The 14,496-nt window shown below is 39.1% G+C and overlaps 1 protein-coding gene across 5 annotated transcripts in view; it reads left to right on the top strand.

The window, feature by feature from the left end:
- WASF3 (WASP family member 3) overlaps positions 1-14,496 on the top strand; it is a 78,802-nt gene that overhangs the window by 26,698 nt on the left and 37,608 nt on the right. For 3 of the 5 annotated variants that reach the window (XM_054087717.1, XM_054087712.1, XM_054087745.1), the window contains exons 2-3: positions 6,355-6,447; positions 7,150-7,221. The gene's annotated coding sequence lies outside the window, so the exon portion shown is untranslated. Of the gene's footprint in view, positions 1-6,354; positions 6,448-6,920; positions 7,050-7,147; positions 7,222-14,496 lie in introns of all 5 variants that reach the window. The other 2 variants (XM_054087727.1, XM_054087737.1) reach the window with 2 other exon arrangements.

Below are 14,496 nucleotides of genomic sequence, written 5' to 3' on the forward strand. Positions count from 1 at the left end.
TGAAATACATTTGAGGTCGCAGATCCATGCAGAACTGCTTATAAGTAAAAATGTTAATAACCAAAAAGACCCAAAAGAAACAAATAAACTGCCTGTCTTGTCTGGCCCTCTAAAACCAGGAGGAGGGGGGCAAAAAAAAACCCCTAACCCTGGGGAAATTGGGATAAACTTGAACCATGTAGTTACTACTAGAGTATGCTAATCTCTTTCAAAAATAGCTCTACAGCTAGGGTAGAAAATGGAATAATTAAATACATAAGTTTCACCTGTTAAATGGTTTAATTTCTCTCCCTTCCTTCTTGCCCTCCTTACTTCTTTACATAGTAATGTCCTCATTTGAACCCCATAGGAATCACTGTTTAATTCCATTGAGTTTTAATTTTACAAATGGTGGCTCTTTAATCATTAATCTGTATGATACCTACATCTGTCTAAAAAATTTAAATGCTTTTTGAGACTTTCAAATAGGGGGGAAAAAACCACTTTTCACAAATGTCTTTCAGCTTGTGTCCTACTGAACCTTTATAAAGGTTTTGCGTATATAGGAAGATAGGTATCAATAGATATAACTAGAAAGCTATCTGTAGATATGAAAGGTTTTCTAAATATTGAGAAGTAAACTGAAGTAACGTCTGTATGCATACCGAACTATGTGCGTATAAGAGACAACTGTTCAGAAAGAATAGAATACTTTAGCGGGACAGGACTTACTGCAACAGCCTAGTTCGGCATTCTGACCGTGTCAGGGCTGACCAAAAGTTAATGCGTGTTGTGAAGGACATTGTCCAAATACCTCTTAAACACTGACAAGCTTGGGACATTGACTACCTCTCTAGAAAGCCTGTTGCAGTGTTTGACCGTCCTCTGTGTAAAGAAATGTTTTTTAACATCCAGTCTAAACGTTCTCTGCAGTTCTTAACTGTTCCCATGTGTCCTATCACTGGATACCAGGGAGGAGAGCTCAGCACTTCCTTCTCCACTTCCCCTCCTCAGGAAGCTCTAGAGAGCAATGAAGTCACTTCCCGGCTTCCTTTTCTCCAAAGTAGACAAGCCCAAAGTCCTCAGCTGCTCCTCACAGGACATTTCTTCGAGCCGTTACACCACATGTGTTGCCCTCTTCTGTATGCATTTGAGTACCTTAACATTCTTTTGAAATTACGTGGCCCAGAACTGCACACAGTACTCCAGGTGTGGCTGCACCAGTGCTGAATAAAGCAGGATAATCCCCTCTCTTGACCAGCTGTTTGTGCTGCGTTTGATGCACCCCAGGATGCAGTTTCCCCTTCTGGCTGCTAGGGCACCCTAACTTATATTGAGCCTGCTGCCAACTTGTACTGCCGGATCCCTTTCTCCAGGGCTGCTCTCCAGCCACTCCTCTCACAATCTGTACTTGTGCCCATCCTGGGTCAGTATCTAGCATTTGGATGTGTTAAATTTTATCCCATTAGTCGTTGCCCACTGCTTAAATCCATCTAGATCCCTCTGTAAGACCTCTTGTCTATCCAGAGAGTCAACAGCACCTCCTAATTTGGCATCATGAGCAAACTTGCTAACGATGCATTCTGCTCCTGCATCCAGATCATTGATGAATATACTTAGCAGAACTGACCCTAGAAATGAACCATGAGGAGCACCACTAGTGACTGGTTGTCAGCCAGATGTAGCCCCATTCACGACAACCTTTTGAGCTCTGTCCTTCAGACAGTTCTTCACCCAACACACCATGAGCCTGCTCATCCTGAAGCTGGACAGCTTGTCCAGAAGGATGCTGTGAGGGACAGTATCAAAAGCCTTGTAAAAATCCAGAAAAACTGCATCTAGTGCCTTCCCTTCATCTGCTATAGTTGGGTGAGCCTGTCATAGAAGGGTATCAAAGTAGTTACGCAGGACTTTCCCTTTGTGAACCCATGCTGACTGCGCTTGATGATTGCATTATTCTTTAAATGCTTTTCAAGAATTCACAGTATTATCTTCTGCATGATTTTTTCAGGAACTGAGGCTTGACTAACAATTCTGTAGTTCTGTGGGTCTTCCCTCACACCCCTCCTGTAAACTGGAATGACGATGGCCAGCTTCCCATCAGCAGGGATCTCCTCAAACTCCGAAGATGTTTGGTAGATGATAGAGAAGTGTCCTGCCATAACATCCTGTAGCCCCTTCAGTAGTTTGGGGTGAATCTGATTAGACCTCGTGGGCTTAGGAACGTGCACCTGATATCTGGTCCATTACAATTTCAGTGTCCACAAATGGAAAGTCACTGTTCCCACCATCGTGGCTCTGTGAGTTTTGGGACCGGGCATCCCAAAGTCTTACTATTAAAGACTGAGACAAAAAAAACCCAAACCCATTGAATGCCACTGCTTTTTCTTCAACCTTGTCAGGCAGTTGACCATTTTCCACAAGTATTGGTCCAGTCCTTTGCTATTTATGTGCTTTAAAAAGCCTTTTAAGGGATCGTAGGGCAGTTTACAAAGGGAGCAGTTTACAAAGGAGGCAAGGTTCATATCTCAGATGGGTTTCCAGCTTTGTATTTCAGATGAGTGAAGGATGTGCCTCCTATTCACCAGACATTGAATCTGAATGCTCTTCATTTTTTCCATTTCTCTTTCACTTCCAAGCTATAGGGGAATTAGTCATGGAGTGATGCAAGTGGATTCTTTCAGCTGGATCCAGATGTAAAAATATGTTTTGCCTTTGGGTGGGGTGTGCTGGGGAGAGCAGCTGCTTTCCTGATCCAGCCTGTGACCATCTGCATAATTCTGATTCCATGGAATTCCATTCTAGTTGTCGGCTGTGGTAGTGCTGAGTAAGACACCATTAAGTACAACCTTGTGCTGCCTCCTTCCCTGTTGCACTTTGTAGATGCGATATTTCTCTGGTTTTAGAAATTACATTAGTTCTGTTTTATTTACTTTTTTTCTTAGGAATCTGAAGCCTGCTAAACTTCATTTATCAGCCTTGGTAGTTAGGTGTCTCATTTAGTGGTGTAGATGTGTACGCGTAATATTTTTTACTAACGCTTTTCAGTGGGATTGCGTCTCCTGTGCTGGTTCATGCTTCCCTTATTCTGCCACTTCCCTCTAATGTTGTGAAGCAGTAGAGAAAAAACTACATGAGCCTCTACTTCTTAGGTACAAGTCTGAGCTAAAGAATTCTAAGTTTTGTTCAGAACAGAATGAAGTTCGCTGTTTGCTTTGAATACAGACTGTTAACTTTCTGACAGTGGTTTTGTTGCTCATGTCTCCATATACACCTTTTTAGTCAAGTATTTAACTTGAAGGCCTGTACCTCTGTCTTTCCCACCTAGCCTTGCACCAGTCCCTTTAATAAGCCCATTTTCTTTCTGTCTCGGGTACTTACTTACACAAAGTGTTTGTCTAGATGTCCGCGCTTTGTAGCAGTATCTGCTAACCACAAGAAATGAGGCTAAATGCTCCAGAAAGTAAAATTTAAGGAGACTTTTTATTTTAAGAAGCATGTTCTTAAATCTTAACTGACTGGCCATGCTATATGATACTTCCCCCAGCTGGGTGGGCAAAAACTGAAATTACAGAGGTTCTGTCTGCTGAGAAAGATCCATTTTTTAGTGGTGTTACTCAAGTGGATCTCCACTTTGTAAATCCAGCAACATTCCTTTAAGCAGAGTACTGGGGAGACATCTCTGGGTATTGAGAGTGGAGCAAGGAGGAAACTCTTTGCCCTTATGAAGATACACTGAACTATGGAAGAAGAGTGCTGGGCTGTACTGGGAGAAGGAGCAGGGTCATAGTAGAGAAGACTTGTATGGTGAGATTTGGGTTGTTACCTGCAGAGATTTAGGGATGGTAAATGCTGCTAGCAAAACTTTTGAAGTGTTTGAAAACATTTTAATATTGATGTCTCAGATTGAAGCTGAGAGAGCAAAGTAGCCAATTCCTGCCTGTTGTGGTTGGTGCTAGTTGTTTGTGTTACAGCCTTGTCTTTACACTTGCCTTAATTTGCAGTAAAGAATCAGAGCTGACCATTAAGGAAGTGCAGTATTTTTGGCAAACCTCTTGCTGTTGAGTTACTAAAGAGGTGAGATATATGGGTGCTGGTTCATGCTAGCAATCCTTCTTATCAGCCAAGAACATCTGACAAGCCAGTGCTGTTATTGCCTAGCTCGTAGGCTTGGCAGGTTGTCTTTTGTAGATTGCAAAATCTGTGAAAATCGAGTGTTTATCCTCAGACAAATTCCAGAGAATGTTTAGAATTTTGCCAGTGTCCAGTTTAGATGGATTTCCTCTGTCTGATTCTGAAGGATTGCTGTACTTACTCAAGCAGTGAATATTTGCACCATAATCCAGTGAGTGAAAACGAGCGAGAGAGATACCAGGTACTCTGCAAACAGGTTGGGTGTTTTTACTTTATCTGCCTATGCTTTAAAGAAAAACTCCAAGAACTTGAACCTGTTTGGAAGGAATTGGTGGCAGACCACTTGAAAAACAATAGCTGTTGTGTCTTCCTTCATACTGTTCCTGTTATGTGCCCAAGTTTAAGTCTGGGATCTGGATCAAGCCTAGTCAAAAGATAAACTTTCTAGTTGTCTTAATCAGTCTCATCAGAGCTGCTTAGGATGAACCTCTGAGAGGCTCCTGGGTTTTAAGTAATTGATTGTATGGCTTTCTCACAGAAAAGCATCCCAGCCCACTGTAGAAGTATTTAAGAAAAGTGGAACCTAACCACTAATTGATGCCGAGTCTGCTCTTTGAAGACTTCAGAAACTAACTGGGTTTTCCAAATATTTTCTGTAGAGTTTACTGGAGTTTCCAAGATTTTAGTTTCATGCATTTAAGACTGACTGCTCCAGGGAAATTAACAGGCAAATCAGTGTTGAAGATTTAAACCACTTCCTTTTTGTGTGTATGTACTGATAAAATAGTTACTGTGTATTTCAAGTTACAGTCCTAAGCTTTGGAATTCCCATGTGAGAGGTGGGAGAGAGCTCATGTTTTAAAACCTTCCCCCTCAACCCCAGAAAGCAGACTTTAAAATAAAATCCTTTTTTCACCATTTGGATGATAACCTACTATTTGGATACTTTTAATCCTCAATCTGTATAAAAGTTATGTCTTGCATTAAATCCTTTCTGGTTTTTTTTCCCTGTGGATTTCTGGTGTAATCCTCTGTGTGCCATATAGCTTGTTCTTCAAATTATTTACATACAATCTCCTCATTTATAGGAGTCCTGTTTAGAAAGTTTTTTTAAAAAAAATATTTTAAACAAAATTCAGCTGAGTGTACACTTCTAACCAGAAGCCAGTGTTCTGCATCTCCAAAATCTTATCTTGTTGAAACTGTTCCGTATTTTCTATAATTTAGTCAGTGAATATGAGTAAAATGGGGCACTTGGCAGAGAAGTCTGTGATGTACTTGGTAATGAGTAAGAATCTTGGAACTGGATGATCTTTAAGGTCCCTTCCAACTCTAATTATACTACGATACTATGATATTTTCAGGGAGGATGATGGAAACTTAAAGCAGTGAAAGTGAACAAGAGGTTATGTCTGGAATGCTGATGTCTTGCCTTTGGAAAATCTGTGTGCAGTGACTTTAAAAGTCTTGATCTTCTAGATGCTTGGCTTTTTTATAAAGCCCATTTTATTAATGCCTCCTTGAAATACAGGTTTGTTTTTTTTCTCTAGACATTTTAGACAAAAACTTACAAATCCCGTTCCACCAAGGAATGTATAGCAGCAGCCTTTAAAAATACAGCTATAATTTTAGTCTTTTATGATCGAATGATCTAGTTTATCTTTGTACAATTCTTGCAGAAAGTACAGCTGTATCTTAACCATAAGAACACAATTTTTAGAAATTTAGTCCATGACTAAATGTTCATCTATAAGTCGGAATATTCTTTTGATGCTAGGATCTGTAATATTTTCATGGAAATATCTCAATACTTAATTTTTCAAGAGATCGTCATTGCTTTTAGTGTGTTTGTTTTATTTTAGTGGATTTGTATTTAGTAATATGTCGTTTACTGTGAAGTATCTGAGAGGGACTCAAACCTGGTATTTTATTATGCTTTACTCTGGGGCATTATCTCCCATTTTTCGATCCCCATACTATTTAAGTGACTAAATGTTACCTTCTTTGTGGGTATTTCCAGTAAAAAAAATGTATTGATTATAAACTAACACAAGCTATTTTCTTACCTTGAAAAAAATTTAACCTGTAACATGAAATAGTGTTTAGCTTGAAACAGTTAAAAATGTCTAGATTCTACTTATGCAGGTTTTAGTAAGTTTTTTTCACTGAAACTGATTTTTTAATGTGTATCTTCAATTATTCTTACTGAAAAGCTAAGTTGAAATTTGTTTTTATTTGCAGAGAAAGCCATTTGAGTGTCCTAGCAAGTTACAAAACAACTGTCTTCTCAAACGTGTAAACAGAGAGGATATTCTCTACTCCCTTTTTTAAATGGTAAGTTGTTCAAGGAAGCTCTTACTGAACTTACCTTGTCACTTGCTTTGCGTTTGTGTGAATCTTTTACAAATAGCTTTGAAAACAGTGCTAAATCCATAAACTGAAGACCAATGATGAAGCTTGTAAACTGTCTAGAAGGTTTTGAGTTAACGTTTATACTTTTGTGATGTTGATGATCTGATGTAATCAGCCCTGAAACACATCAAAAGCATTGTTTGCCCAGGAGAGTGGTACCATTTAAACATTAATCTTATTGTGTTGAAAACAGAAATAAATTTTATTCATGGGTGTTCATGAGATATTGGATTTGTAAATTTGCATCTGTTAATTACTTTTGCCCTGTATAATCTGTACTTTGCTGATGTGTCATCTTAGAGATTTAAACTAAATCTGCTGAGGTTAAATGTTTGACTGTTTGCCTCAAAGTGCAACGGATAATAAAAGATTTATATTTATTGTTATTAAACTAGCTTTGTGGGAAAAAATCCCCCTGCCGCCCAGTCTCTCGGCTGTGACACGGACTCAGAGATGAGGAATATCTGTTGTGTTGGTGGAAGAGTATGGAAACAGCTGTGTTGTACTCCCTTCACTTTGACATAAGACATGGGCCACACTGGGCACTGCTGGTAAAGGACTACAGCCAGAGTGCAGATAACTCCGTTAGAATCTAAGTAAATCAGATTAATTTGTTTCTTTTAGGGGGCTGCAGCTCGTCTGCTTCTTCATTGGGAAAGAGAAATCTTTTGAGCAGAGGAAGAAGCTGGAGAGCAGGTTGGTTCTTCCTGAGAGGATGAGGAGGTTAAAGGTAGTATTAGCTACTTGCAGGTGTGCTGCTGTGCTGCCTTTGGCAGAAACCACAGCCAGCCTTGCTTCAAGGTCTCTGAAATAAGCAAAGTACACAGCAGTGCTTTAGAATGCTGTTGACTTTGCCTATGGCTCAAAGCTGAACCTTGCTGTAACCTTAGCTACGATCAGCTTTGTACTTTGCTTAAGAGACCTTTAGTAATTTTAATAAACATAATAAATTCTAATTTCTGGTTGAACACTGATTGTTCATGGATCACAAACATTCTAATAAGACATACAGTTTCTGAACTCTACCTGGTCAATAAACTGACAGGCTTTAAAATTATGAGTGATTTCTACAGAAATCTAGTATTTTTCGTTTTAAATTTTGCTTCAAAGAATTTTACTTAGAGTTTGTAATTAAAAATTTAAATGGCTTCACTCGCTTGTCTTGCATGCACAGCAAGGCATTTTCATTTCAAATCATTTGTTTTGTCGCTTAGATTGTAGTAGGGCTTTGTCTTTTCTTGTTTCTCTGTATTTTCTAGTGTGTTTTCATAATATAAATACCCCCGAAAGTTGTCAAGTTGCTTAAAATAAAATACAACTGTTAGACAAGCTACACTATGAAAGTGTTTCCCACAGAGAAGGTTAGCCAGTACATAGGAAGGAAATGCCAAATCCAGGGCTTGAAAAAGGACCCTGCTGCTTACCCACCCCAAATGTCAGCTCAGTGCACCAGGTGAAGAACTCCTTTAGATTTACTTATATGTTGTCACAAGAAATACAAGTTTGTATAATGGTTAGTTCAGCACATAAAAAAAAATGTTGCATATCCAGTTACATGTTCTGAAGAAAGATGCTAAAATTACATTTGTGGCTGTTGTGTGGATTGATACAGTCTTTAGAAATATTTTTGTTGTGAAAGCAACTCAGATATTTTCAGTCAGAGTTAAAACAAATTTATTCACAAAGACTTTTGACTGTACTATCTGACTCCTCAGCCACTTAGCCTGTGTCCTCTGTGGTTGGCAAATTATTAGTAACTTAAATTCTTGATTTAAAACAAACTATTAAGAAAAGTTTCCTCCAAATTTTTTTCAGAAGACTACCTGTTTGTATTTTCCCTGAAGGAAGGAAGCTTTTCGGAATAGGAAAGAGCGAGTCTAAAAGGTAGATTGGGCAGGAGAGAGAAATAGTCTTCTGGAGAATGGTGTAAGGTTTTTTGGAATGCTTTGCCAGGCAAGAGCCGAAGATCACTAATTGCATTGAAGTGTATAGGGGGAAAAATAGGACAAGGCCTGTGGTAGAAGAGAGAGAAAGTGTCCTGGAATCCTTGTATTGCAAATGGTAAAGCCAGAGTGAGGTGGAACTGGCTTGGGAGACACTAACTTAAAACACGATAGAGAAGTCTGATCACAGATTCTGATCTTAATTACGAAGTGGGTGCATTTTCCATGAACTTTTCTTGTATTCTGTCTGTGATATTAGAAGAGGATGAATGTTTGGGCTCAAGTCTTGCCCCACGTTAGTTAAACTGTATTCAGTGCACATTTAGAAACCTTTAGAACTTGACTGCATGAATTTGAGAGACTTTGTATTTGAAACGGCAGCCTGGCAAACAGTTTGATGTTAATACATAAGGAGGAGTAATTTGGTGAAACTGGCTTGTGTGCAGTGAGAGCCTTAGTGTGCCCATCATGTTTCCACGACAGTGATATGAACGCATACAGAAATATTCATTACCACTGCCTGACACTGTGGGAAACTCGGTGCTACTTCAATACTGCAAATAAATGCAGTCATTGGCCTCTTCTCTGAACTTTTTCTGATTTGCATCGTAGTAACTTCCTTTCTGAATTATGCAGCTAGTGAGAAGAGATCTGCTTGAATATGAGGTTTAAATCTTGGTTGCCTCTGCAATGATTAACTAATGAGTTTCGAAGTGTAATGGTTGTAATTAAATTGCTTCTTGAACTGTGTGTGGATTAGTCTCTAGTGGCTTAATTTCTTTTTTTTTTTCCATACATGCAGCTTGCAGATTACATTGCCTATTTTAAAGTCTTGTTAAAGGCAATGTAAGTATTGATGGATTTCTTACATAATTTGGTGGGGTGTGTGAAAGGTCCATAGATAACTTAAAATTGACAGTTTTTGAGAATCAGAGTCAGTGCAGTTGTGCCACACTGTAAGTTTGTGCCAATGACTTCCCCTATCAGTCCACAAAAACACTTATTTCCAGTGCAGTTGCACAAGTTCTGCTCAGTTTGGTGTGGTTCTCAAATCTCCTCAGGCAGGATTCCAACAACTGCAGTATTGCCTCCTGGAACCTCATTGCAGAGGTGGCAATGGCAGTCGTCTTTCTGTTTGGCAGCCAGGTTGCTACAGCTGTAGTCAGGAAATCTATTCCTCTTGGATTGTGGGATCTTGTCAGCTCAGTAGGGTATAAATTAATAATTGCATTTCACAGGAGAATATTTTATCAGGATAATGGCAACAGCAGTGCTGGGATGGAGGCAGTTTCATAGTAAGCTTACTTCAGAATTCTGCATCTTTATTTCTGTTTAAAGAAAAACAAAACCACCTTGGACATCAGCATCTTAGGGTTCAATTTTTTGCCGTTGTTTTCACTTCAGCATGTTTAGGTTTAAAGTCTACTTACTGGTAGTGTGAATGAGCATCTACTCTAAGAAATGTTTTCATTCAAAACAGTTTAATGACAGGTCAGTGTTAAGTATTTTGGTCTGATATGCAAAGTATTTTGAAGCAAACTCACAGTGAACTTCAGGACCAAGCACTGTGGAACCAGAATGGGAAGAAGAATCTTTTTTTTTTTAAATAGTTGTTGAAATTTATTTCTAACTGCTTTCTAAAAGTTCATAAGAGACTGCAGTGATTATCAGGATCTAGATGACTGCCTGTTCCTCTTTAACTTCAGGAATAAAATTGAAGCATATTTTGGGAATACTCATTGCGGGTCATATTCCCTTTCTTGTCAATTGAAATAATTTGTAAAACTTCCTCATTTTTCATGTGCAGTTTGTGTAGTTATAGGATTGAGCAGTCTGTCCTTAAACTCTGTTCATCTGGTTGCAGAGTTTAAATGGCTCCTTATTATGTTTTTTTTTAAAAAGAGCACTAGAAATCTTTGCAGGCATCTGCCTGATCTGAAATCTGCCAGCATTTAGTTAGCTAGGTACTTTTTTCACCATGATTTGGGGAGAAGCTGCATCTAGTCCAAAGGACTTGTGGGAAGAGTTGACATATATTATGAGAGATGTCTGAGGAGTTTTCATATTCAAATAACACCGTATTTGAATAAGATATTTTACCCTGACAGTGGGAGGGGAGTTCGGGAAGTGTGTGGCGAGTGGATGGGAAAGAGGGAGGAGCAACTACCCTGTCCCATTCTTTTAGCTAATGGACTTTTTTTTTGAGTGTTAGGAAGGGTCCTTAGAAGCTGCCTGTGACTAGGAAATTGTTGTAATAAGAAGAACAACGTTTTGTACAATATAGGCCTTGTAGGCAAACTTTGGAATGTAAAACTAGGGGAAGGAAAGGGTAGTTGAAAGTATTAGTTTAAACCTTAACGTTTAGTTATCAGTGCCTCCAACTCTTGTTGAATAGCTGGCAACTTCTGAAGCAGTGGTGAGATGTGACATTGCTAAAAGCAAGGTGTCCAAAGTAGAGTTCAAGCCGATAAATTCCCTGGTAGGGGAAAGCAGATGTAGGATACGTGAAGGACACAACAGCCTTCTTTGCTGTATTGGCAACTGGAGTGGAGAGTATGCAGGAGGTAGGAGTGTGCTGGAAGTGAATAAGAGAAAGCACTGTTGGTAGGGCTCCTGTAAAGAAGGAGAAGGTTGGACTGTGGTTCTAATATGTGGGCATAGCGTTTTATTGTCAGATATCAGTATAAAACTGAATGGCTTTTCTTCAGATATTCAGCTACTGAATTTTTATAGACAGATCTTTCTCTCTGAAATTGTGAATTATGGACATGATCCGTTCAACATGCAATCTATTTGAATGCTATTTTATGGTATTTATTGTTAAAGTAATGGGGAACAAGTAATGTTCTGTTCTTTATAATTATAAGAATTAAGACTTTTTACATCCATATAGATAATAGATTCCTTCATATATTTTTTAATGGTTTGTCCTTGATTCATCTTACTCCCTTGGAAAAATGCAAGAAGACTGTCACAATTCATCAGGAGCTAAGAGCAACTGCTTTTCTTGAGATATGGTGATACCTTTCATCATATTGAGTTGCTCTTCCTGAAAGGAGGATACTATTTTTTTTCCAAGTTTCTATCTACCCTCCTCTTTCAGTGTGCCATATACTTGTTGAAAAAATTATCCTTTAATCATCCATGTTTTTAAAATTAATTTGGTCTTAAATATTTATGGATATATGCTGGTTTTTCTTTTTGTAAACAAACCACAGAAATCAATGCTTCTCAGCCTTCTCAGCCCAAGATCAAGTGTAGTAGTCTATGATTCAATGTATACCAAGTTAGCATTCACCAAAAGCATCTCTTTATGCGAGTATTAACTTCTTTTTTAATGCATGCATGAGGTGTCCTGTAATACTGTCCTTGGGAATAAATGTATAAGAAATGTCTATTTTCTTCTCTTCAGTAAGATTTTTTGTTGAACCTGTCAGAGCTTTCTGGGACTCCTATGTGGTTTTTGGAAACGACATAGGTCTGTATTCCTAACAGTGAAATGGACTAGGACTAATGAGGTGTGGCCGAGGGTACTAGGTGTGTTCAGTTTGGAGAAGAGGATACTGAGGGGTAACCTCATTAGTGTCTGCAACTCTTTCATGAAGGGGAGAAGAAAGGGAGGTACTTATCTCTGGTGTCTGCTGATAGGGTGTGAAGGATTGGCCTAAAGCTGCATCAGGGGAAGTTCAGATTGGATATTAGGAAAAAAGCTCTTTGCTGAGAAGATGGTCATTCCCTGGGGAACAAGCTCCTCAGGGAAGTGGCTGTGGCCCGAGGCCAATTAATATTCAAGAAGTGTTTGGACAATGCTCTAGGGTATCTGGTTTAACTTTTAGACTGCCCTGTGTGGAGTCAGGAATTGGACTTGATGATCTTCATGGCTCCCTTCTGACTTGGAATATTCTATATTTCTGTGACTAGATGTAAATCCTCTTTCAATGGAAATGTTGATGCCATGCCTTGTAGAAAGCAGTTACTAATCTTTCATAACTAGTTACCACTTTATAGGTAGTCACTGGTACTTAGCTTGTTATTCACTTATGCAACTAAACATTGTAACTGATCTTTTGAATGCCTCTGTCCTGTTTCAGTATGGAATGGGAGGTTAACTTGAATTGCTGTTTGGTTTTTTCCTTTGTGCTGAAGTGAACTGAGTGTTCTTACTATCACTCGTGATCTCAGCTACAACTGCAATAATTACATAAACTGCTTTTACTTCTTTCCTCTGGGTTAAGCTTCTGCTCGATTCCAATCTGAATCTAGCCCTGGAAGCGTCTCAGCCAGGAGCAGCAGCTATTATAGCAGAAATGTTGAAACAGGGAATGGGGAAAGAAATCTAATTAAATCAAGGAGTGGTTGCCTTTCAGCTGTTTTAAAAAGCCCAACTTTAAGTAGAGTGGATCCTAAGGCAGGAGCTGGTCTTGCTTCTGAAAAGCAAATATAATTATTGTGGTGGAAGCATTTGTTGCTAAGTGTTGGTGTGAGCTAGGTCCAGTTTCCAGTCCTTCTACGGGCCTTGTGTGACTTCCAACATCATAAAGTAGCTTTGTGACTCTCAACTGTGTAATTGAGATGCTGCTTCTTGTCTTTCTCAAGTTTGGAGAGTAAACTTTATGTCTAGGTGCATAGATTGTAGTAACACACGTATTATCCAAACTTACTGTAATAGGGTTTCTGGTGGTAGTTTTCAGTTGTAGCCTTTCCTTGCTTAGGGGATCTATTCATCCTTCAGGGGAGTTTAGTTGACCATTTTGCCAGGAATTTGGTGTGTGATTGAGTGCTAACTAGTGGGGAAGATGAGATCCTTCTCTAAGTCTTGGGTAGCTGAGTGCATTATAGGAAAGAAGAGGATAGATAAAGGCTGTGACTCTTGTGCATAGAGTGTCTTTATTCCCTTCTTTCCCATGGAGCCTTCATTTGTAAACATTGATGGGAGCTATAATTAAGAAATGCTGTGTGACTTGTTTTCAGCCTTACGATGACAGGGTTTTTTTTCAGCCAGTATTTGCCTCTTTTTCTTCCTCCTTGACCTCGTAAAATTAAAGTAAGACTTTCTTTTTTTCCAACCTTTCTGTAGTGAAGTAAAGCACGCTGAGACAACAGGCATTGTAGAGTGCATTATTGGTTTAGTTTGGATCCAGAAGTATGTTTATGATGCAAATTCCCCAGTTGTGGAGTATTTGAACCCTTTGCTGGAGAGTCTAAAACCAGAATGTACTCTCTAGAAACACACATGATGATGTTCAGCCCCTAATGGGCCATGAGACTGGGTGAGAGCTGGTCTGGAACAAGTATCTCTGCTTCCCTTCCAAAAACCCCATAAGACGGACACAGGATCACCAGCACCAACTATACTGCTCTGCAGGGAAAAATGTTGCTTAAGTCTTTTCTTATTCATTGATTATACATGGTAAGAATGCTTCCCCCGCCCCCCCTTCCGTAAAGTTGGTGTCTGGAGCACTTCTACTCTGCCAGCTCCATGGAGATCTGTTGATTCAATGCCAAATTTCACGGAACACAGCTTTTCAGCCTTCAGGTCTTGAAAGGGGATTTTTAGAGAAGACTAACTGCTGTATTCAGTCTGAGACTCACTATGGTTTTATAGTAGCTTATTTGTTTTATAATGGGAGTTACTGTATGTGTAATGAGGAAATCTCTTTAATGCTGCAAATAGGGTTTTGTAAGCCCACGTTACTGTATCAAAACATGCTACTTTTACTAATGCCTGAAATTCATTTTAGGCTTTGCTAAAAAAACCAACACAACCAGCAACCAAACACTGCCCCACCTTATCCGTGCCCTCCTCCACAAAAAAAAAAAACCAACACAGCCAATAAACCACTAGAAACCCATAACAAAAGAAATGAAAAATGCCTTGGGTGTATTCAGATTCTTTTACTGCAGTTTTATTTCTCTTGGTATTCTGTTCCTGGTGAAAGGCATAAATGGATATCTGTCCATGTAACTTAATTTAAAAAAATGTCTTCGATATTGATAAGGCCAGCAAAAGGGATATGATCCATCTTGA

Source organism: Cuculus canorus, chromosome 1, assembly GCF_017976375.1.
Source record: "Cuculus canorus isolate bCucCan1 chromosome 1, bCucCan1.pri, whole genome shotgun sequence".
Taxonomy (NCBI): domain Eukaryota; kingdom Metazoa; phylum Chordata; class Aves; order Cuculiformes; family Cuculidae; genus Cuculus; species Cuculus canorus.